The sequence below is a fragment of the Bombus flavifrons genome, chromosome 16, assembly GCF_040668555.2.
Source record: "Bombus flavifrons isolate JBK064 chromosome 16, iyBomFlav1_principal, whole genome shotgun sequence".
In the NCBI taxonomy this organism is placed as follows: domain Eukaryota; kingdom Metazoa; phylum Arthropoda; class Insecta; order Hymenoptera; family Apidae; genus Bombus; species Bombus flavifrons.
This window is the reverse complement of record NC_138457.1, coordinates 8,845,608-8,869,356: the sequence shown is the minus strand read 5'-3', so window position 1 is coordinate 8,869,356 and position 23,749 is coordinate 8,845,608. Positions and strand designations below refer to the sequence as shown.

The 23,749-nt window shown below is 39.0% G+C and overlaps 1 protein-coding gene and 1 non-coding gene across 9 annotated transcripts in view; one reads left to right on the top strand and one right to left on the bottom strand.

The window, feature by feature from the left end:
- The window catches only part of Ecr (ecdysone receptor), a 189,866-nt gene that overhangs the window by 128,299 nt on the left and 37,818 nt on the right, over positions 1–23,749 (bottom strand). Inside the window, exon 1 of one of the 8 annotated variants that reach the window (XM_069129147.1) lies at positions 18,440–19,163. The exons of the other annotated variants lie outside the window; for them this stretch is intronic. The gene's annotated coding sequence lies outside the window, so the exon portion shown is untranslated. Of the gene's footprint in view, positions 1–18,439; positions 19,164–23,749 lie in introns of those variants that run through there. 8 annotated transcript variants of the gene reach the window in all.
- On the top strand, positions 22,741–22,824 carry TRNAL-CAG (transfer RNA leucine (anticodon CAG)). Its single transcript has one exon. It is a non-coding gene; the product is annotated as a tRNA-Leu (tRNA).

The window sequence follows — 23,749 nt, the reverse complement described above, 5'->3', positions numbered from 1 at the left end:
GTAAAGACAATATCGTACGAGAGTCGTTGGGACAGTTGCTTGAAGTAGAATAGGACGTCTATATACAGACGGTATAGTCGACTGAGTTTAACTTGTTTTCGTCTGAAGCAGGGAAAGCCATTCCGGAACCGGAACGCTGACGAGAGAGTAGACTTAGTTTACGTTCCTTTTTTAATTGCATTGCATATATATTATTATTATTATTATTAATTAAGCGCTATATTAGAAATCTTATTAAAGATAGGGGATTCTTTAAGAATTTCTTTTAAACAAGATATTAATAAATCGTGTTAAACAATGGTTGTCAGACGTTACAGGTGTTTTCAGAACTAGTTTAAAGAAAACGGTAACATGGCGCGCGTTTATGACGATATCTCGGTGAACGAAACCACTCCCATAGCTATTAGAGATTCATCAAGCGTCCAGGGAAGAAAAATGCATCCTCAGCTATTGTCCTCGGTTCGTCCTTACTACATGCTAGCGATGCACATTCCGGCCACCGTTGCCAGAAACGGCCGATCTCCCGTCATGTTACTTTCGGCGTGATCAAAAATTCCCTATCATCAAGTCGCTCCACTTAACCAATAAATATCCCATAAATATCCCTCAAGCTTTCACGTTTAACTGACAACATGATACACGAAGACGACAGCGCCATCTTGATCAATCGAATTAATATTATACAGGAAGTTTTACAAGTTGACATTAACATCACAGTTTATCATCTATTAAATTGTTAATAAATTCCCTTGTACAAGGGTAACAAGTTTGATAGTAGAGAGTTTGATAAAAGAAAGAAGTAAACTCGCGCAAGTAAAGTTTTAAAACAAAGACACAAAATTCTAAAGCTAGATTTCTATGATCTGTAAAAAATCATAAAATTTTACGAATAAATTATATATTGTCAAATAATCGCTAAACAATATCGTTAAATATTGAGGTATTATAGAAAAATATGTAAAGATGAAAATGTGTTAAATGTTCGTTGACATTTAGCAAAAGAAAGAAGTGGAAGATTAAAGGGTGGTATTTTCTAAAATTATGGAAGCTTCCAATTCCACGATTTTCCTTGAAACTGTCCCCACGAAAAGCACTCTAACCCCAGTTGCTGAAAGCGTGCTCATTCCCCCATTCACTGCCCACCTTGCTCATCATTTACGAGTTCTTTCGAGGCGTTCTTTCATCGTACGTGCCTCTACGCATCGTTCCCTTTCGTCTTATGAACACTGTCCAGGTTATGACACTTTCTTTCATAACTCATCTACATTTCAATTTTTTATTACTCGATTTAAATATTTTTTTATGTATGAAATAGTAGATTCGTTCAATATTTATTTTATTACAGGCGAGAGGCATATAAAATAGTTAAAAAGTAAGTTGTTAGGACTTTGATGAAAAATCGTGGAAAGTTAAAGAAGTCGAGATGAGAACCACTGACGCAAAGACCACACGAGTCTATCGTCCTCAAGAACTCTCGGTATGAGCGGGCAATGTTTTCAGCTCGGTCACTAGTGCCAAGGGAAAGCGCCCACAATGCAATCGAGGAACCTACCATCTCCCACAAAAACATGAGCTCGTGCCTACACTTGCATCTACCGAGATGCTCGAACAACTCGCGAATATTTCAAATCTAAACAACTTTAACTCAATACGTAATCTTTCAGATTATAAAATTATTAATTACCGAGTAATTACATTTTACCCAAACTAATTTACAATGTGTTCGTTATTATGGCTAGAAAGTTAGAAAGATGTCGTGTAATAATTTGCAACATGTGTGGGAAAGCAATTCTAACCTATACAAGGCTAAATATACCCTATACAAAATGTTTCTAGGAACTTCCAAATTATTCAATTCCCTCAACAGAAACTAATATTCTATCTCACAGTAATCTAATTGCAAATTGTTTAACATAACTCCAATTGTTTTAACAACTGCGATACTAACCGGCACCCATCGCCAGCTAAGTTTGGCCCACCTAGAATTTCTCTAAAAAGTTCCAAATTGCTCTTTCTTCTCGCTCTAATAATTCTAATATTAATCATTCATCCTGTGTAAAATGTTTCGAAAAAAATTCCAAATTGTTAACTGTAATCCTACTCAACTCGAACCCATCGCTGCATGAGTTTGGCCTATACCGCGCACTCGGTCACTCGCACTGTCCACAGAGTCCGTCGGCCGTGTGTGCATTCACCAGGCCATCCGTACACGCATATCCCTACACAAGCAACCTGAACGCGGTGGAACGACGACGGCGGCGAGGGCGAGGAGAGGACCTCGAGCAGCGCGGCTGTATATGTGGGCTAAAAATGATACGCTGGTTGAGGTGACGTCATGCGAAGTTAGTCCGTCTGCCGACGATTGCACTGGCTGCAGCTTCGCAGTTGTTACGCCCGGCAACGATGTGGCTCTGGCCGGCGTCAAAGTCGCCGCGCGTACTATCGTCGTTTTCGCGCTTCTTTATGCGAGTGGCGCGCCATCGGATCCGGTTCTCTGGCTATGCTCCCGAGGATCGATCACCAGGGACGGGTTCAGAGAGAGGCCAGAGCTTTGTTCAGTTGAATCGATCCGGGTATATAGGTTCTTGGGCGACGAGAATTTGGCTGGACGTCGAGCAAGGTCGAATTCTTTAGCATCGATTTATGAGCCAATATTTTTTCGCCTTTGCACCTTAACGCTTGCTTATCGTGGTTACACGTCTGACCACATGTCTTTGATAAGTTTCGGTTAGGATTGTTGGGTCTTATATTAGGATTATGTTCTGTAATGGCTGGAGAAATGACTGGAAAGAGGTTAGGACACGTTTCTAATAGATTTATTGTCCATTTTGTGTCTGAGTAATTTTTTAATTGGAATTATATGTTAGTTTTAAATTGACATTATGGATTGCGATGATTTAGTTGGATTTGGAAAGATTAGGATAAATTTAGGAGACGTTTACCATAAATTGCAATTATAAATATTATAAATAAGTGGTTATTCATTGAGTTTTAAATTATCGGGGTTATGATTTGGGAATCGTTTCGAATAAATGAAAAATCTTTAGCATCCCAGAATCTGAATTCTCTAGGAATCCTTGACATCCAAGTTTGAAATGTCAGATTTAGGGACCGTAGATCTCTGAATCTATGTTCTAATATTTCATGTTAGTTTTGAACGCTACGTTGTCGTTCTCAATGAAGAATCGCTCGTAATAAATTTAATCCTGAATATTCGCTGAATCTTGTCACCACGACAGAGATCAATGACTGCCATCATTGTTGAACCGAAAAAAGAGATAAACGAACGATTTGATGACTCTCAAGAGTTAATGAGATTTATCGATGGGTCTATTGACCTCCTTTTTATCCATTCTCGAACAACTTTTACAAGCCTTGGCAATTTACGAAAGTCCATTACTTTTTACATCGAAAGGATCGAAGATATTTAGGGGAATCGATGCTTCACGGTTCAGTCACAGTGAATGGCTTCATCATGTTGTTGGACTGGCATCAAACCAACATTTGACATAATTTTATATGCGCACATTTATATATCGTATAATATTCAATTTCTGAATTTTACTTTACGATTATTTATTTCGTCTACTTATTCCATCCAATTTTCGAAATTTTCTTTCACAATTTCTTTTATTATTTTTTATTATTTTTATTTTCTCCAATCAATTGTGTCGAATTTCTTTCGTGAAAACTGTACTTGTACGGCTTTTTTAACAACTGTTTGGTGAGGTTAGTTACTAAACTATAAAACGTAGAACAGGCTCAAACTATAGTAGAACAAGTTCCAATTTCCACTAATAGAGGTTAGTTTCCTAACGTTGATCAAGATTATAGTACGCATAGTGGCTTTTTCTCATTTAATTCGTATCGGCGAATCTCGGTGGTAGAATATAAATTCTGCTCTAGTGCCACCAGTGAATATCAGTTGATCGCCACATCAGCTGACTACGAGCCGCGTCAAGGCTGCTGGAGAGATCAAATGAATAATGTACCCCTTTCAGCCAGCTGCATAACACATCTCGGATCATTTTTAAGACTCGTTCGATAATAATGCGCGATCGAGCACGCTACAAAGTATCCTCATGGTAATTCTCGTGTATTCATTACGACAGGAAAGCAAAAAACGATTTACGTATCGTCTGTTGACGCTAGGTTCGATCGAGAATCAACGTGGCTCGATGGATCATCGTATGTGGTCCGCGAAGGAGAAGAGGAAATCAGATTATTAAAATGATGTCACGACGTTAATATCAGCGAAGAAAAATGTTTATATACGGAGGTTATTTATAAACGAAAATAAAAAGTAGAATAGACTGTGTCTAACTCTGTATGCAGATCGCTGACGCAAAACAAGCTGCGAAAAACTAAATATCTGCTGAATACGCGTGAATACCATTTGCCAGTTGTCTACAAAGGGGTCTGTTTACAGTGGAAATTATAAACTAGGTAGAAATTGGATTGGTTTAAAATCAACGTGGAAATAGTCGTGGAAAAAATGTTTTAATGTTTTTCATTTTTCATAGAATCTTTATAGATTTATAATAATAATTCAACGCATAACCTATAAACAATTAATTCTAACCTATTCGAAGCCAACACGATCAACGAGTTCCTCTCGCTCAATTTAATTTATAATTAAATTTAGGATAATAGGTAAATTTAATAATAAATAATCTCAAATCCACGTTTAATATTTTCTAACCTAAAATATCCGACAAATTCCATTACGATTACAATTAAATTTACAATAATAAGTAAATTTAATAATAAATAATCCTAAACCCACGTTTAATATTTTCTAACCTAAAATATCCGACAAAATCCTATTACAATGTTTCTTCCTTCTCAATCGACAAATTGAACAATAGGACAGAGAAGAAGTTTCGCCGGGAAAGAAGAAAGAATCCATTTGGTTCGATCTAGCGACCACCAATGAACATGTCAGCCAGAAATACCTTGCACCTAGCTATCAATTGCGTAAGTATCTTGCCAGGCAAATAGTTATTGACCTTTATTGCCGCCAGAGTCAATGTAACAATGGCTCTCAGGTTAAGTTATTAGAAACACAACATTTCACTTTGATCAGGCCCTCTATTTCTATTTCTATACTCCTTAAGGAGAACATGTTGCCATTTTATTGAAAGTAAAGTCAGCTGAGAGACACTGGACTCGTTTAAATCCAACAGGCGTCGCGAAACGAAGAAATTGAACAGCCGAGACGGTCGATTGCGTTTTTGAAGCGCACCGTCGCGAATTTAACCAACTTTGATTTTATCGTTGAGCAAACAATTACGAATATTTACAAATTTTGCATAAAACTATTAACAATAATATTAGTTAAATCGATTTCCTATTATAAAACCAATTAAAATTCATAGAAACTTAATCCTCTATGTTAATCTTCCTCAAGCCCAATCCTTATCAAAATTCTTAACAAACTTCGACATATCCGTTCTCAGATCTGAATCTCTCGTGATCTGTTCTTTAAAGATAAGATTACGGGTTCAGATAATATCCTCGAACCTCTACAATCGACGCAGATAATCAAGTTCAAATAAAATAAGTTATCAAGTAATAGAACTAACCAGAATTTTCGATCTAACCTAAAATTCTAACCTCACCGAACATAACCAAAATAATTCTGAGAAGTTATAAAAGAAACAAGAAAAATTCTGAAATCAGGATTTGAAAATACTCTGTAAAAAAAAAAAAAGAAATAAAAATTCCTCAAGCTGAAAAATAAGATACTGAAATAAAATTTTGAAAACGAAAAATTTTGAAAATCTGACGAATAGAATAAAATTTCGCGTTGGCAAGCTTAAGGAAGGAAATCGTTACAAATTGGTAGGGATATTCTGAATTAAATCTCATCAGAAAAATTGCCATCTACGTGTAATTTTCCACAATACCGTGGAATCGAGCCGATAAGGAGCAATTTGATCGTCACACTGCATTTACCTCGAGCTGGTTTCCGCGCGTGGAAAGCCACGAAAGCGAATGTTGGATAACAACAATGATCCTGCCGAGATCCATCGACAATATGTAAACCTAATTATTCCGTACGCCCAACCGTAAGCCAGCCAACTTTCTTTTATTGCGTCGTCTAAATCGCTGTATAAAGCTGATATCTCGAATTTACTCAGCGTTTCTTCGGATTAAGTCGTCAGATCGATTGATCGTGAAAAAAATTCCCCTTAATAATATATTCCGAGAAATTATTTCGAATGGCAGGATCTAAGCAATTTAACAAAATTTCAATTTTTACAAAATTCCGATATAACTGAATTTAAAAGGAATTTATAATTAAGTGAAAAATTGTGTACATTAATGTTTTATTTGAAATTGGATTTCTGGATTTAATTAACAGATAATAAAATGAAATTGGATTGCCTTAATATTGCGCGAATTTTGTATTATTTTTGTTCGTATATGGATATTAAAATGGATGAAGTTGCAATTTCGAGTTATTTTTGTCGTCGAACGGAGAAAGACTTTATCTGAAGGCAAGGCAAACACGATCGTATAATTTTATCAGACAGCCTGTTACGACATCGGCGAGGTCAACGAAATGCGTTTTCCAGCAGAACGTACGAATTGCAACTTATCGCGAATATTATCTGGTAATTGCATTACGATGTTCGAAGACCTTGCGAGAAGTGTATCGCCAAGAAGTTTACGAGAAACCACGATTATTATATTTACTCACAAATTAAAGTCATAAATACAATTTACATTACTTTTGGAGATTAACATTGCGGAATAACTGAGAATAATAACCTGTAAAGTTAGTGGCTAGAATGAAATTTCATTCCAAATCATTATGCGACGAATACGACTGTTTCGAAACTATAGAAGTATAGAAACTATAGAAGTGATCGTTGTTGTGATAGGTAATTTTACTAGAAAATCCGAACTTAAACCAAAGTAGATGTAAATACACAATGGTAGACAACATCTTTACGCAATGTTGCTATATAAAAATATATAGCCTTCTAATTTTGTATTACTTATTAAAACATCCTATTTATGATTGATGAAACTTCCTAACCTTAATGTTCAAGATCATCGAGAAAGTTGTCGATCGATCACTTTACATATTACATATTTACATTTCAAAACTCACAACATCCTCCATTCACTTTTGTTCGAAACTTCTAACCTAAAAACCCAGAGCCAAACCATAGAAACTTTATACCAATACGTCATTCCTGTTCTATGCCACCAGGAACACCTTTTACTCTTCATCGTTATTTATTTGACGCTCTTATATGATGCTGTAGATATTTTTAGACATCATAGGTATTTTATACATTTTTATACCTTTCATCTTTCCATAAATACATAAAATTTCAAAAATTAATTAGATGTAAAATTGCAGGTAAAACCTAACCTAAACATTACCAAATCACTGAGAGTCGTGAGTTTCACTTTCTACGAATCTAATTTATTTATTATATTATGGATTTCATTTTCTGCATATGATAGGTCTTGTTTTTTATAAATATAGTTTATTTATTATAAAAAATCCATTATACGTGTATTCTAACGCAATTTTGGCAAACATACCAAAGATCAAATCTCTAAAAATTTGTTTAAATTAAATGAATTCGCAATCTACTTATGATATTAGTTGAAACTCTTGAAAATGTAGCTTTAGGGATATGAAGCGAAAAATATATCCGGAAACTTTCGCGCATGGCCGTATCTTTCATGGTCAGGTCAACGATATTTCGCAGCGAAACACGTTGAAATGTCGCGGGTTCATCGTTTTCCATTCGTGTGGCCACCGTCTCGGATTGTTTTCGAGACGCGTCGTTTTATCGGAGAAGAAGAACCGTGTGGCGACACGATAAAATTAAATGTTCGGTGGCTTGACCCGGCTCGACTTCATGTGATTATTACTCGAGTTGAAAACATTAGACTCAGCTCGAGATGCACCGCGGCGCATACTGATTGCGTCACGCTCGAAAAATAGGCACGCGTCCCAATTTCGCGAGTGTTTTGACCGGACGTTTCTCGGTAAACGTCCGTCCCCTGATTAACAGACGCGACACTCGACGTCAGGTTGCCAGACCTCTTTGATCCGCCGCCGATTTTATCGGCCATTTGCTTCGTTGACAAACGAAAATGTTGCTCTCGTTGATAGCACCTTGTTTCGAGATGATGCCGGTTAGAATTTTCGCGATAGCTTTCTATATTCAAGTTAGGAAGTTTAACCGGGAATAACTGGGGGATCTGGATTTAATTCTTGGTTAGAAATTAAATCCAGGATTTTTAATGCTTTGAACTATACTCTGATCAAATTGTAGATAGGTTTGGATCAGAATGACAAGTTCAGACTTCTAACGTTTGTTATGATATGTGACAATAACAGGAAATTCATGATACCCCTTCACAGATGTATGTCTATCATGCAATTTGCCACGAAACTTTTATATCAAACTATCGTCTAACCTCCTACCTCTATTTTACATCCATCGTCAAAGATACAAATTCTCCCATTTACCAGAAAGGGGAAAAATACCTCTTCACACAAAAATTCCCTAGAACCACAAAAGGCAGAAGAAGTTTGAAGCGCGTTTCATGCTCCAGTAAGACGTGCGTCGCGTTTTAAAAGGATCGTCGCCGAGCGAGACGTAATCCCTACGGCGAAGATCTGGCTCGCAAATGCCTCGGTGGCCTGGTTAAAAATGCATTTCGCCCGAGAAGGGTTTCCCCGTCCCGGAAGGGGGATAACCTATGCATGGGTTCAGCCAATAAGCCGAAAAGGGGTCGGTAACATAGGGAATCGGGCGACTTCGGTCGGTCAGGCAGAATGAATCGCATGAACGAGCTCGAAATCGAAGTGGCATCGATTCTTAGGTTAGCGAGGTAGCTTGAAAAAGAGAATAAAGAAGTCCTGCTTGCTCTGTCCGGTTAGATAACACAGGGTCACCAGGTCATCTTTGTCTTCCGACAACATATCCCTGGTTTCCCTGGAATAAACTCGCGTATATCATTGTTACGCTCGCATATTTCTGAAGATGGGTCGTCGCCTCTATTATTTAACTAGAGATTGCTGGTGTATAGTGATGGCCTCAAGCGCGTCGCATTCGCTCACTAAATTCGAATCTAACTAGCAAATACGAATCCTCTACGAGTACTTTGGCAAATAAAGAAGTAGCCCGAAGAAGAAGAGATATCGGTCGAGTTGTTTTGAAACATTACGAACACTTTACTAAAGATTTTCTATTCGCTTAAAACTGTTTTTCACGGCTACTATATGGAATTTGGTCCGGTCACTAGTTAATGCTCACATGGCGCTAGTGTAGCATCATCGGTCGCCATAGTATAAAGCTTCCATTGTGGTTAACGAAGAAAAATCTTAAACTCCGTTGATACAAAGTTTCACAGAATTAGCGCTATAGTGGAATTGTCTACGAAGAATCGTATTTGATCAGTATGTAGACTGATGTAGTATTCGAACTCTATGAAATGAACTTCGAGCGTTGAATTTGATTCGAATTTATAGGTACGTTTTAAACTTCATCCCATCACTAGCCATGCACTCTGTGACTGTGACAGATACGCGAGGCGCATGCGCCCTTCGCGCGCTACCATTCTTTTCGTCAAATATCTGATTCCCGATTGTACGTTCTTTTCCCTTTCGGACTTTTATATTGAAAGCAAACATTGGCGATTAAATATTTTCTTTGCGCACTCGCACGACCGAGAATAAGCCTGATAATTCGAGCGAAAGTGGATGAATAAGAGCGGTTGTTTTCGAATTGTTGAAGATTATTGTGGTTCGAGTTGATTTATCAGGCAACTAAGCTTTGAAAAACAAAGAGTCGCAGATATTTCAGATTCTTGGGAAATGATCGATTCTAAATGTATCGAAGATTTTGTGCGAATTGCGCTGAGTTTGTTAAGTTGGCCTAAATTAGTTCAACCGCAGGAGAGAGAGAGAGAGAGGAGGGGGGGGGGAGGGACGATGAAAATTTATGTATCTTAAATTTATTCCAAATTTACCCTACATTATCGAGTTAGATTTTTATTAAATATTTATCGTTACTTATATACACATTAATTTTATCCATTTGTAATTATAAAATTTTACAAATTAAGCAAAAAGTTTGTTAAAATCGTGTATTTTTAAGAAATCGAATAAACGATCAAAGAATTTAACTTTTACTGTTTCAGATACATAAACTGGCCTGGTATTATCTAGTCTGTGAAAAGGAGTCACGTCGCGAGTGATTATTCCGATCTCATTTGCATTTGAAATTTCGCGTTTCGTGAGACTACGTCGATTTAGACTTGGCCTAGTTACGAGTTGGACAAACATCGTTCCCTGAACTTTAAATTACCGCCTTTTCTACACAGTGTCCAGTCTGCAATTTTTCGCGAAAACGACCAAAAAAAAAAAAAAAAAAAAAAAAGAAAAAAATTCCTTCATTCGCTGCTATAAATCTCTGTCGGTTGTTACGTACGCTATCATCTATAAGTATTTGAACACCTGGTGCAATTCCGTTGATATTTTTGTTATATTTTTGCAGTCTCGGTCGTGGAACGTTTCCCTACTGTTAATTCTTTACCACTTGCCACAACTGGGATCAAATGCTCTGCTAAATTTAAACTGATACTAGGAATAGCTCTGCATAAACTGAAACTCAGAAACTATACCTGCATCGCTCAAGTTCCATGTTTATCTGTAACGAATAGCTGACATTTCATAAAATTTATAGAAACTTTTGCAATGTGCCGAGAAACACGCATAATATATTTCAATCGCTTTGAAACCGCGACATTGATTAGTCACACTTAACGTCACCTAACTCGCATATCTTTTCGTCATTAATTTTCGCCTATCGTTAATTATTTATTTATGCCGATTAGTATTATATATTTACGTTAACGTTACTGCTAATATTCACTTTCTTGTCTTTATCAATATCTATTAATTGTTTATTTATTAATTAATTATTCATTTACACGCTTATATTTGTCGACTTTTCAGCTATTTATTGCGGAAAGACAGTGTCGCGTAAAAGTTATCGAAATGGAGTTGTCCGAAGTAGGATGGGACGTTCATGCACAGACCGTATAGTCGATTCGACTCTCGATTCTCGCTTCCAATCGTATTGCTCTTTTATTTATACTGATTAATTTGAAATATTGCTTTTATCGATGTCTATTGACATCAGGTGTGAAATTAAAATCAGGTGTGAATAGATTTAATTATTGGCCGATTAAATGTAATAACAGGAGCGTGTAGCGTGTGAAGCAAATTTCACTCGGAGAACGGACAAAGACCTGCGAGGTAGTCGCCGAAAGGAAAACAAAATTTTTTAGTTGATCAAACATTTTGACCTCGGACGAGCCTCGATTACGAACGCCATAAACATTGTGGAATATACGAGCGGCTGGAAACACGGTCATAAAGTGCTTAAAAGTGAATATCCATTAGAATTCTCCCATTTACGCTGAACCTGTGTCGATAAAAAAGAACAAGAAATTTCAAAGTAGAATTATTCGAATAAGCGAGAGAGAGAGAGATAGAGAGAATAAAAAGAATCTGACAAAAATCGAGAAATTAAAAAACCGAAAAACCTAAAACGAACGTTCTCCACTTGAGTAAAAGTATAAAAGTATGAAATACACGAAAATATAAAAATGTAATTCGGCTTCCTAAAAATCCAGAATAACCGAGGGCTGTAAACTTTCGTCAAAAAGATCGAAAAAGATTTATCCCGCGATCCTCTCGAGTCAGGAATTTTCCTGCAAAAGCAACGAGATGAAAAATGTGGTAAATAAAAGTATCGACATAAAATGAAATAAAATAAAATAAGAAGAACAAATACTTTGCAAAGTTCTTAAATTGGACGTGCAACTGGTGAAGAAACTCCTTCGATGCAAAGTTACGAGAGAACGCGTGGACGAGGCGATCGACGACATCGTCTGGCCGTGACAAAGGGACCATTTTAAATTTCAAAGCGGAGAGAAAAGAAAAGGAATGGCGAGAAAAATAGCAGAACTGCAACGCGGTCACGGTGTAGAAATCGGAACGCTAAAGGCTGTTTTTCAAGTCGGCGTCCGTCCTTACGTAACTACGCGGCGCGCCGCGTGGTGCGCGTGTGTGCACAAGCTCATTCGTGTACAGTGTACACCTAAAGAAACAGAAAACTCGTCAGAGAACTACAGAAGGCAGAACACGACGATCCGTGTTTATCGGCGTCTTTTATTCCTTAAATCTGTTCCACACGAACCTACACTTTTATTACTCTTTCCACCAATTTCTTCATCCTTATTGGTTATTTCCTAACGTTCGTTTTCTATTCGAAACACCAATACGTTTTTTGGTCGGCCAAATTTAACAAGATTCAATAAGAAAAGAAAGAAAATGATCGCGAATCTTTCCTATAGCCTGTTCTATCTTGTTCTCTATACCAAACTCAGGTATCGATTAAATTTTCAATTTATAAACTGTCTATCTTTTTTTAACAGAAAGAAAGGAGGTTTAGGATCGTGACGCTACCGTACAATGATAAGGGAATTAGATAGAATAAGATAACGCAACAGTTTTGTTTTAAACATTGGGACACTTACGGAGAAGTAAATCAATTTGAAACATCATTGTGAAATTACCAAACGTCTTATCATAGAACACGCGCTCAGTGTCGTGCAATTCAAACTTTCCGACGAGACTTATTCGCCGATAGACCTCGTGGCTTGCGTTACACGGTACGCGAGTTGAATTGCGTTAAACTGAAGCGAATCGTCGATTGGAATTCTAGTGGATCGTTAATCTGAAAAATAAACAAGTACCGTAATACTTATGAGTAATGAAAGTACACGTATCTGCGCGTGGAAGAAGCGTTATTCTTGTTGGTGTGACGACACTGGATGTGCACCGTGATAATGCACGGTTCTTATCAGCCTCCGGAGGAGAACCGTGAGCTGCCTGTGGCTACGCCGCCTTATCTCACCCGCTATCGATGTAACATCGGATAAAACCACGACTCGAAGAACGCTTTGAGCTGTTCGAAAGAAATATATCGTTGGGAAAAATTCGAGATTAAAAGAGACGCCTGGGACGACTCGGCGAGTGCAGTGCAAGCAACCGTTCTTCTCTCTGTGTTTCTCTCTTTCGTGTAGGACGTTGTGTTGGCTGATTAAGCAGGCCTCCGGGCCACGTTCGAAAACGTTGGACGAATTTCGAACGATACGCGAGAACGTTATACGATATCGTTTGAAACACTAAAGCAGTATCACGACGAAGGTTTGCGTAGCACTTGGTTTCTGAAATTGACGAAAAGAATAATACTCGGATCCGGAAAGAAAGCAGAGGAATTGAACGTTTCTAATCAGCCAATTTTAACAATCCGATGCTTTCGAAATACTACGTTCTTAATATTTCGGCTTTTTTAATTCCTAAATTTTTAAGACTCGAGACTTTTTTTTTTTTAATTTAAAATATTCAAGGCTGTAAATTGGAAATTTCCTGTATCGTATAATTTATAAATTGCAATTTAAATTTTAACGTTTTCCGTTCACTGCGTTTGAGAATATTAGGTAACGAACAAGAGATAATTTCGTATTCGACGATAAGCGATTTAAGACAACTGGAACGGTTTTCCATAACGTTTCTAAAACACGTTCCCTCGTTATTCTACAACGTGCTACTTTTTCTAAAAACATTCACGTCCCTTCAGCATTGGTAACTATCTGAGAAAAGAACGTTCATACGATTCTCCAACAAATGGTAAATTTTCTGCGAAAGATCGCAATCCTCCGTTCCATTTTCGATTGCAACACGTTCACGAATCTCCTTTCGCAAAAGCTGAATAATTCTTCAGCTATAACCACGCAATATGACGAAATTCACCTACGTTTAAGATTAACATTTATATCGACGATTTCGATTCCTTTTTAAATGGACATATCAGTTTAGAAACTGTATTATTGTACTGTACACTGTTTTATCGATAAAGATCAACCTCGAAAAGATTGCAAATTCCGTGCTGGATTTTGAGAATCATTTGAGCGAAGAGAATGGTTATTGGAAGCTTGCGAAACTATGGCTCCACTAATTTCATTGCGAAAGGTTGGATTTTTTTTTTTTTTTAGGTTAGATTCAATGTTTTGCCGAATATTCCGACGGAACCTCAAAGCAATTTCGCTCGACCGTAGCCTGTCGGTGGTTGCCAGATATTCGATCGAAATTTACTATACAGATATATTGCGAAAATTTATTTTCACAGAGAGTTGGATTTTCATGTCAAAATGAAATTTGTTAACGTTAAAAAACTGACTCGCAAAAGTTTGATTTCGTAAAGTGATCCGCGATCGAAATTTACTATACAAATCTACTACGAGAACATATATTTCAACAAAAACTTAAATTTTCGATAGATTTGAACGGAACTTCCTTTACATTCGAAAGATCGATTACCTTGCCTCGACTAATATGTAATTCAAAAAATAAAATAGTATCGCGCGATTAATTTCTCCTTTTAAAATTATATCCTCTAGAAAAAGCAATTTCCTAGACTATACTAAAAAAAAAAATAAATTCAGAATTATATTTTACTTCGTTATATTTTCAAACGATACGTTACAGAAATTATACTTTTGTAAGGAGGACATTCAAAAGATCGATTAACTTGCCTCGACCAATATGTAATTCAAAAAATAAAATATCGTGCAATTAATTTCTCTTTTTAAAATTATATCCTCTAGAAAAAAAAATTTCTTAAATTATATTAAAAAAAAATACATTCAGAATTATATTTTACTTCGTTATATTTTCAAACGATACGTTACAGAAATTATATTTGTTTAAGGAGGACATTCAAGACTTTCCTAAAAAATATGGATCGTTTGAAAAATCGATGGTTCGATCTTAAAAACATTTATCGACGAATCGCTATTCTAACATCCGTTCGACAAGCGTCAACCACCGTTCTCAATCCAGAGAGCTTGCTCTCGGATTCGTTCCAATCAGTAACGATATCTGTAGATTTAAATTTCCAAGCGACGGCGACCAGTCGTTAAATTTGAATTTGTAATAAGAACGTTGCGAGGGACACTTCCACGCAGAAAGCCCGTGTCGTGTTCTCTCTACGACCAATCAGGGTTATCCATCTTCCTCGTTTCCAAGCAAATCGTTACTCTCTCGATTAAATGAACAATTTATAAGAAACTATCTGAAATCGTAAAAATACGAGGAAATGGAATTACAATGGAAAGAGAAAGTCTACGTTAGAAGATGGACAAAAGCTGTTGCATAATTAAATTATATGGAAGTTGAATTTTGTAAATTAAATTCTTCGTGCAATTAAATATCAACACTACGTTGTGGTAGTAAAATCGAAAGACGTATAGAACGTTGATTAGTTGGAGTATTGAACGAATCGATTGAAATAATATTATTGACGAAATTTTGCAAGTCACTAGTTTCAAGTTGTCTGTTGTATAAGTCGTACAAGAAACACGTTTCTTCAGGAAAAGAATTTGCAATTATAAATTACGAGATCTTTGACTATTCCCGTTTGATGAATCATTGTAAAATTGTAAGAATGGAAGTCGAGCTAATATATCTGCAGAAAATTGGCGAATTTCAGGAACTCAAAAATCTGAGATTCCGAAGACCGAAATGTTCGAATATTTGCAAATTCGGAAATTTGAAACTGCGCGCGCATGTAAATTCGGAAATTTTCAATTTTCGAAACCCGAGAATTTCACGCTTTGGAAACCCGAAATTTTCGCATTCCGCGCTTCTAAAATTCGAAACCTGGCGCGTTTTACGAAATTGAAAAATCTGGAATTTTGGAAACTCGACCAGCGAATATTTCGCAGTCTGGAAAGTTCCAAGCTTTTCCACGTACGAAACTCCGTAACCTTGCACGCAGAGAAATGCAAAAGCTCGCGCGTTTCAAACCTATCGCTTGTTGAAATTTGCAAATTTGCGAAAGCCAAATTTCCACCAAATCTCAACTATTCGTTTTCGATGCTTCCGTTGAAATTTTCATTAATAACAATTGAATATATCGCACACAGAATATACAATATCAAAAGCAGAGAATTTTCTACACACTTAACACGCTTGTTTACTCGAGTCAACTGGCCACTGACCACGGGAAAATTGCGCGCCAGGATGACACCAGCATAATACGGCGTGTCACCGTCTCGCGGTGACACAGTGCGCGCGCGAAAGAATTCGCTTTATGCGCGTAGACGCAGTCATAGTTTACATCGGTATAGTGACGCCTGTGCACTATTCGTCGCAGATAGGGCCGTATATTTTTAGAACGTATTCTATTTCCGAGAGAGGTGGGCTTGCGATACGCTCGGCCGATATTTGTCGCGAGTACACGCGTCTCTCGCTATTTACGGGAGGAATCGAAAGTGAATCGGAATCCGACTCTACTCTCGCGAACCAGCCACTTTCGTTTCATTCATTGCCACAGATCACGAACGTGCAATAACAATTTTTATACAGGGTGGTTGGTAACTGGTGGTACAAGCGCAAAGGGGGTGATTCTAGGCGAAAAAAGAAGTCGAAAATATAGAATAAACATTTTTCGTTCGAGGCTTTGTTTTCGAGAAAATCGACTTTGAATTTTCGCTCGGTACGCGCGCGGTACGTTATAACGGATCTCGCTGTAGATCGTTGTCTCGATGGAAAAATTAAAAAAAAAAATTTGTATTCTATATTTTCGACTTCTTTTTTCGCCTAGAATCACCCCCTTTTCGCTTGTACCACCGGTTACCAACCACCCTGTATAATACGCGTATATAGTAAGTTTGTGAAAAGTCGTTAGAATTTGAAACGTTTGCGAAGAGCTAGATCGAGCTAGCGAGTCGTCTGACCTTCGTTTTTGAAGCGTACAATTTTATTTCTTTCGCGAGGATCTGCGCATAATTTGAAACTCTTCGAAACCTTCGATCTAGAGATTTAAATCACGAGTAACGCATTTGCTACTTTGTTACTCGACATTGCGTACGTGTATCATGTTTCACGACTAATTCGCACTTAATTTTAAGCTGCGAAACGGTCGTGTCCTTTATAAAGAGAAATAAATCTCAGGCGATATTATCGAATATCAAATACTATCGAATATAAGTAGCAAAAAAAAAAAAAAACAAGAAAGACAATCTATGATAATAGCCACGTTGGTATGCCAAAGCTTTGGAAAAATAAAGGCAAACTTTTGCTTCGATCCATTACGATAAATAACCTCTTAGTAACTAACATACCAAACGTCCAAGAAAATAGATATGAAAATAGAGTAGAAACTGTCCAACCAAGTAAACAAATACGAATAACAACCTATCCAATTGCGTATCTTAAAAATTGCATAAATAAGTATGCAAACACGAGTATACTCGTAGTGAATGAAAAATTGATCAAGGATCTAATAGAAAGTAAAATGATGGATTAATCTTCGATTCATCCGTGCCTCAGATGCAAAAGATAAATATCAAATGGAATTAATGAAAGAACGGTATCCCGGTTGGGAGGGAGTAAAGCAAAGTTTATCCCGGCGCATAAATTGAACGTGACGAGGGAGAGAGCGCGGTTAGGGTGCGCGCGAGCGCGCACCAACACACTGCCGACCCACTCCCGGTCCCCGATCTGACCTCGCGCGCACATTCGTTCACGAACCTACCTCACTTTGCCCCGCGACAGACGTAAACAAAACCGTGCAGCGTCCCATAAACAGCCATCTATACACGACATCGTTATTAAACCACCTCGCGCGTCTTACTTCGCAAACAATTAAATAACGGAGAAAATAACGACGAAAGGAGGAGAATCGTGTTTTTGCATAATGACGATTATCTACGCGGATAGTAGCTTATTATAATTCACGGAGGAAATAATCGAGAAAGAGAAGTATAAATAAGATCTTCTTCCGCCTATGGTAACTGCTGACCAAAAGTTATTCTATAAAGAGGCAATGTACGATACGATTAATCGGAATGATGTGTACGCGATAAGTGTATTAACCTACTGAAGCGTCGAATTTCAGCGGTAAAATACTGCAGAGGAAAGTACGTGTCTTTGTTTCTTCGAATAATTCTAATTCACGATGAAGTTTACATGGAACTTACATCGAAGTTTATCGGTAAAACGGAAGAAAGAAAGAATGAAATATGGAAATAAAATCGTGTTTCACGTACGTCGATTACTCATAATGGACGATATATAGGCAGTTAGTTTAAAATATCAAAGTTGCGAGGCGTGAAACTCGGCGAAAAAAAGAAGGTAAATAAAATCGCATGTAAACGCGTATACGTACGATAATTACAGGCGTAAAGAAATATATACGATGAACTTAGTGACCATTGACGAATCAAATCCTATCTATTCTTCGTGATTCCGTAAGAAAATAATTCACTGATAAAATAATCCTCAAAAAGATATATAGTTTGGTGGATGATAACTACTCACATAACGAGGTGTACAGGATGAACCGACGGTGGCCAGCGAGCGACACGGTCCCCTCGAGCACAGGCGCCAAATCGAGAAACACTTGCACTGCGTTATTACAAATACACGTGTGTCACACGTCACTGATTTTCCGGATCAGTCTGTGAAATACACCACGGAAGAGAAAACGATTCACGAAATCCTAGAAGACGATGAAAATGTAGGAGCACCGGGATCGTGGGCCTCGCCTCGCCTCCACGAAAACCACCACACGTCCGCGCGTCGTTTTCGTCTGCCTATTAAGGGAGTGTTCCCCTTTGACGCACCACCTCGTCGATATTTACTTTTTTCTTTTCTTTTCGCTATCTTATTCTCGCCGTCGTTTCACTCTCCGTCGACGACATTCACCGTGTGATCGTGGTTTTCTATGTATCGGTGAAAGGGGAGCGACGTTGGTTCGTGTCTCGCGTGTGCACGGCTCTTTTTCTCTCTATACGCGTGTTTCTGTCTATCCACTTCTCTAGCTCAATTATATTATTACTTCTTCTTTTCTTTTTTGTTCGCAGGTTCAGAGACACAAAACACGGGTTACGGGGAATATTATATACACCGGGTGGCCGTATACGCGAACACGGCCAAACAAAACAGACCAGAAGACGTTTTCGAGCTATTACGCACGTTACAAACTCCGCTCACCGCTGAGAGTGCAAGCGCGCGACTGCGGCGCCCGACGCCGCTTATGCGCCGGCCGACTGCTTCCTGACTCGGCCGCCGTCCTCGACAGTGGCGCCACCGGCGAGCCACTGCCCTATCACTGGTCGCGCACCGAATTTTGGTGCCTCGAGGCACGCAACGCGTCGCCGTACCGCGCCGCTCGTAGGCCACCGCTCTTTCTTTTACGCGTTTCCGCGCGACGCGACGCTTTTCGCGACCCTTCGTCAGACATTGTCAGATATTGAAATAGGAGCCGCGTATACGACTATGGGCTCGTATATGAACCAACGACCACATGAGACTGGAAATAGCGAGACGGGTTAAGTGAAAAGGGAATGAGGTTTTGGAAGTTGCTTACTGGAAGGTGTGTCGATAGACGCGCGCTCAATTTCTGACTCATAAATTACGAGATTATTTGATATTGCTTTAAACGTCTACGATTCTGCGCAATTATATATATGCAGGAATGCACGTTTCGTAGAATTGTTTACGATAGCTGAATGAATGTCTATTTTGATTCTGCGATGTATCGGTAGATATAGAGACGAGATTGGGCGATTGATTGGTAGACGTTTATTATCGATTTTTAAAAGAATTCCGAGATTAAGCGCTACTATATCGAAATAACGGCTTGCACGATGATTGCTTTCCGAATAAAAGAGTCATCTAAACGTCTTTGACTTCAAATTTTCACGATGCTGAGATACTGTGATATTGGCTTTTCCGGATAAACAATCGCGTTTCACCACAAATCCGAAGAAATAGACTGCGACCTAAAATATAAATACAAAGCGCAGCTGAAAAATTGGAAAACGATAAGCGAATGTCAGAAAATGACCTGACAACGAATCGTATTCTCGTGGTCGTAAGAGCGGCAAAACTTTATACGTAACAAAACTACAACTTACGATGGCTTTCAACAAAGTTTGAGCGAAACAATGTGCCGTCAACTATTCACACGGAGAGCACAAAGAGTCCATCATTCGCGTGTCTCGTATTTTGTATCGAGTTCGATGCTTAGTTAGCTAGAAAAGTGTCGACGATGCCTATAGAGACGATGAAAAAAAAAACACGCGCGAAGGAGAAACGGCGATAAGGTTTCAGAAATTGTGCGACACACCGCCGGTAGCCGAGTTCATTGCTTTGCTGGTCAATAGCCATTCCGTTTCACCGTCAAAACAACCGGAGCCTTTATTAATTTATAGCGAGTGACTCAATGGCTCGAGCGAAGCTACTGAATATCACCGTACGCGTTCTCCGAAGCTAAACGGATCCTTTTTTCACACCTGTCATTCTGTTAATTCCCATTTACTCTGCAAAGTTTCCATGCAGATCCAGAGAACGCTATTTCGCTAATTCACAAATTAATTCGATCGCTAATTCAACGTATCCTTTAATTCGTATTTTGGCATTTTAATTATCAGACGTTAAAGGAGAAATTAGAGATAACTGGTGGTACAAGCGGAAAGGGGGTGATTCTAGGCGAAAAAAGAAGTCGAAAATATAGAATAACATTTTTCGTTCGAGGCTTTGTTTCCGAGAAAATCGACTTTGAATTTTCGCTCGGTACGCGCGCGGTACGTTATAACAGAGCTCACCGTAGATCGTTGTCTCCATGGAAAAATTAAAAAAAAAAACAAAAAGTTTTTATTCCATATTTTCGATTTCTTTTTTCGCCTAGAATCACCCCCTTTCCGCTTGTACCACCAGTTACTAATCACCCTGTACATTAACCCCTTAACCTACGATCTACGTTCGAGAATTTTGGGCCGATTTACGTTTGGTCCGATCATCTACTACGGGCTATGGCCGTAGTTGCTACAGGTTAAGGGGTTAACATTTCTAATTTTTCCGACAGAGCAACCAACAGTGTAAATTTGTAACGAAAGAAAGTTAATTGTGTGAAATAAATTTTACACCAATTCTTCTAGTGATTTCTACCTGAAGATATACTCGTATACAACGATCATCGACGAGTATATTTTGAAACGAGAAGAACTTGTGCATGCCAAATGGAAGAACAAAATTGCCAATATTCGAGAGTTCAAAGCCTGAGAGAAACTTCGCCACGCGTATTATCTCATCGGTCCCCGAACCCACATCGAGCCCCAGCTCCAAACAAGCTGGTTCCCCAAAATAACCCCGCCCCTGTTCAGAAATCTCCATCCAGGTCCGATATTCAAGTGGCCACTCCAGGTGGCACCCGCTGGTTCATTCCCACTATCCAGCATCGTTCACGTGAGCATCAGAAATTGGGCCAGTGGAGCACTTGGCCTCTCTGACATAATAAAAACCATTCTCTGACTGCCTCGTCTACCTAAATAACAGCCTCCATAAAAACGAACCACGTGTGGCGTCAAGTATGCAGATATAGGGATTTCGTTGTCGAAGTGAAATTTCCTGGCCAGTTTCGTGTCTGACGAGCTCCTCTGACGAGCAGGAGACACGAACGAGTGGAAGAGGAGAGAAGCTGCGTGGAAGGTTGCCTGCATTCTCTCTGGTAGGCAATCTGTGGTAGGAGGCATATAGGACGAACGGATGGAGAACACCAGCGCCGATGTTCGAGCACGCTGCTGGAAAAGGGGAGGCGAAGGGAGAAGGGAAGGGGGAGAGGGGGGGGGAGAGAGAAGCGTGATGCAGAAAGAATGGCGAGCCAGCGGCTGTGCAGGCAGATGAAGAGAGAGAATACACGGTTTGTTAGGCGAAGAAGGAAGAGACGAAGGGACGAGGGGAGGGAGAGAGACTGGTGAGTCTTGGACAGGCAAAAAACAAAAGTGCATCGCAGCAAGATGGCCGTCGACTGAACGACTCTCAAGGTTACGCACTCGCATAGGGGAGAAGCCAGCGAATCAGCCGCTTATGGTGTATGTGTGCCAGCGGACTTGGCCGAAACTTCGTGCCCCGTTATTTATTTCGGGATTTTGCGCGAGGATGATTTCGATGAGAATCGTCGTACTGGGAAATTTCGAGCGTACAGATTTCAAAATCGTTGCTGGGACGGTTATACGTGGCTTCATTTTCGTTGTGCGAGGAACTGGGGGAAACAAGAATTTTCGAGCACACGTTCATCGAGAAAATTCGATTCTGTAATTGGGTAATTGGTCGTTAATTACGTGGCCATGCGTCACTGGTTCGTTAGAATGGTTCACTGTGTGGTTAGGTTAGGTTTAGGTGTGTTTATTCTAATAGGCTCTACACCGACTTGAGCGCTTATTTTTATGACGTACTACGGTAATTTACCATCCCCCTATGGCATACCATCTTCGTAGTCCTTACATTGTTTACCATTTAAGCTGTTCGATTTACTGAACATCGAGCGAGGATGATAGAGATTTTGCTGTCGGACGACAACGAACGCATCTTCGTCGCAGAACACGGTACCCAACACGAGCACGTTCACCGGAGACGGAATAATGGCCAAGCAAAAAGGACGAAAGAAAAAAGGAACTCGTTCGCCGGTGCATTGCTTGAAAGCTTCCACGGCCGCTTCTTACGGAGCTATTTTCGCCTAGCTGCCGGGTAAATTTAGTACGTGCAGACCAGTTTCTCAGGCATAGTACTCAGGGTATGGTCGATTTCTCCTCTTTATGCTTCAGCCGAAGAGACACGTCAGGATGGCCGAGCGGTCTAAGGCGCTGCGTTCAGGTCGCAGTCCACTTCTGTGGGCGTGGGTTCGAATCCCACTTCTGACAAATTTTTTTTTACATCCTTACCCTTCGAACGAGCCCAACGACCAAGATTCGTTATCTACGTCTGTCCGGTGCCAATTATTCGCACCGATAAAACGATTTAAGATTGTTTCGTGTCGTTCGTTCGGGGACCAAGTGGTACGGGACTGTTCTGGTGAGAAAAAACATCGTCCTACCAAACGTACGTTTTAGACTTAATTTTCGAGACGAAATAAATAATTATATTAGGTTAAACAGTGGAAAAATAATTTCAGAATATTCGAGACTTAAATCGGTAAATATTTCGTTTAAAAGCTTACGGCTATTTCTATTTGATTCACGATCGCGTCACTGAATTTCCATGGAATATTCTTCGAAATAATGTCGTTTTCCTACACTTGGAAGATAAATTGATTTGATCGAACTTTTGTATTGCTACTAGATGATCTTGAAAAATTGTTCCCTAGGATATCGAACAGCACAGTCCAAAAGTCGCTTAATCAACTTTTATCTAGTCTTCTATTAACCCTTTTAGTTGTATGTACTCTTATCTGTTCGTCAATTAGTCCGACTACGGTTACGTAACTCTATAGTAGAATCAGACCAGACATCGGACAGTGGTAGGTCAATTCTACTTATTGTGAAATCCTAAATATGTACTTTCATCTACTCGAATACGATTCGTCCATACTTGAGATATATTTCTTCTAAAATATACATTCGTCTATTAGTACGTGATTATTACACGATGTTGATCGTCTGCAACTAATTGGACCAATATCTGTTCCACATACACGTCACAACAGCCTATGCAGAATATTCTCCTCGCAATTAACAGCTGCGACAATGCGACAAAAAATTCGCGGTGTCGATTCTGCTAAATTCCCTATATCGGAAAATCCTAACTGTAACCACTGAACCGCGTGGTGATCGGTCAGTGGCGCCACTG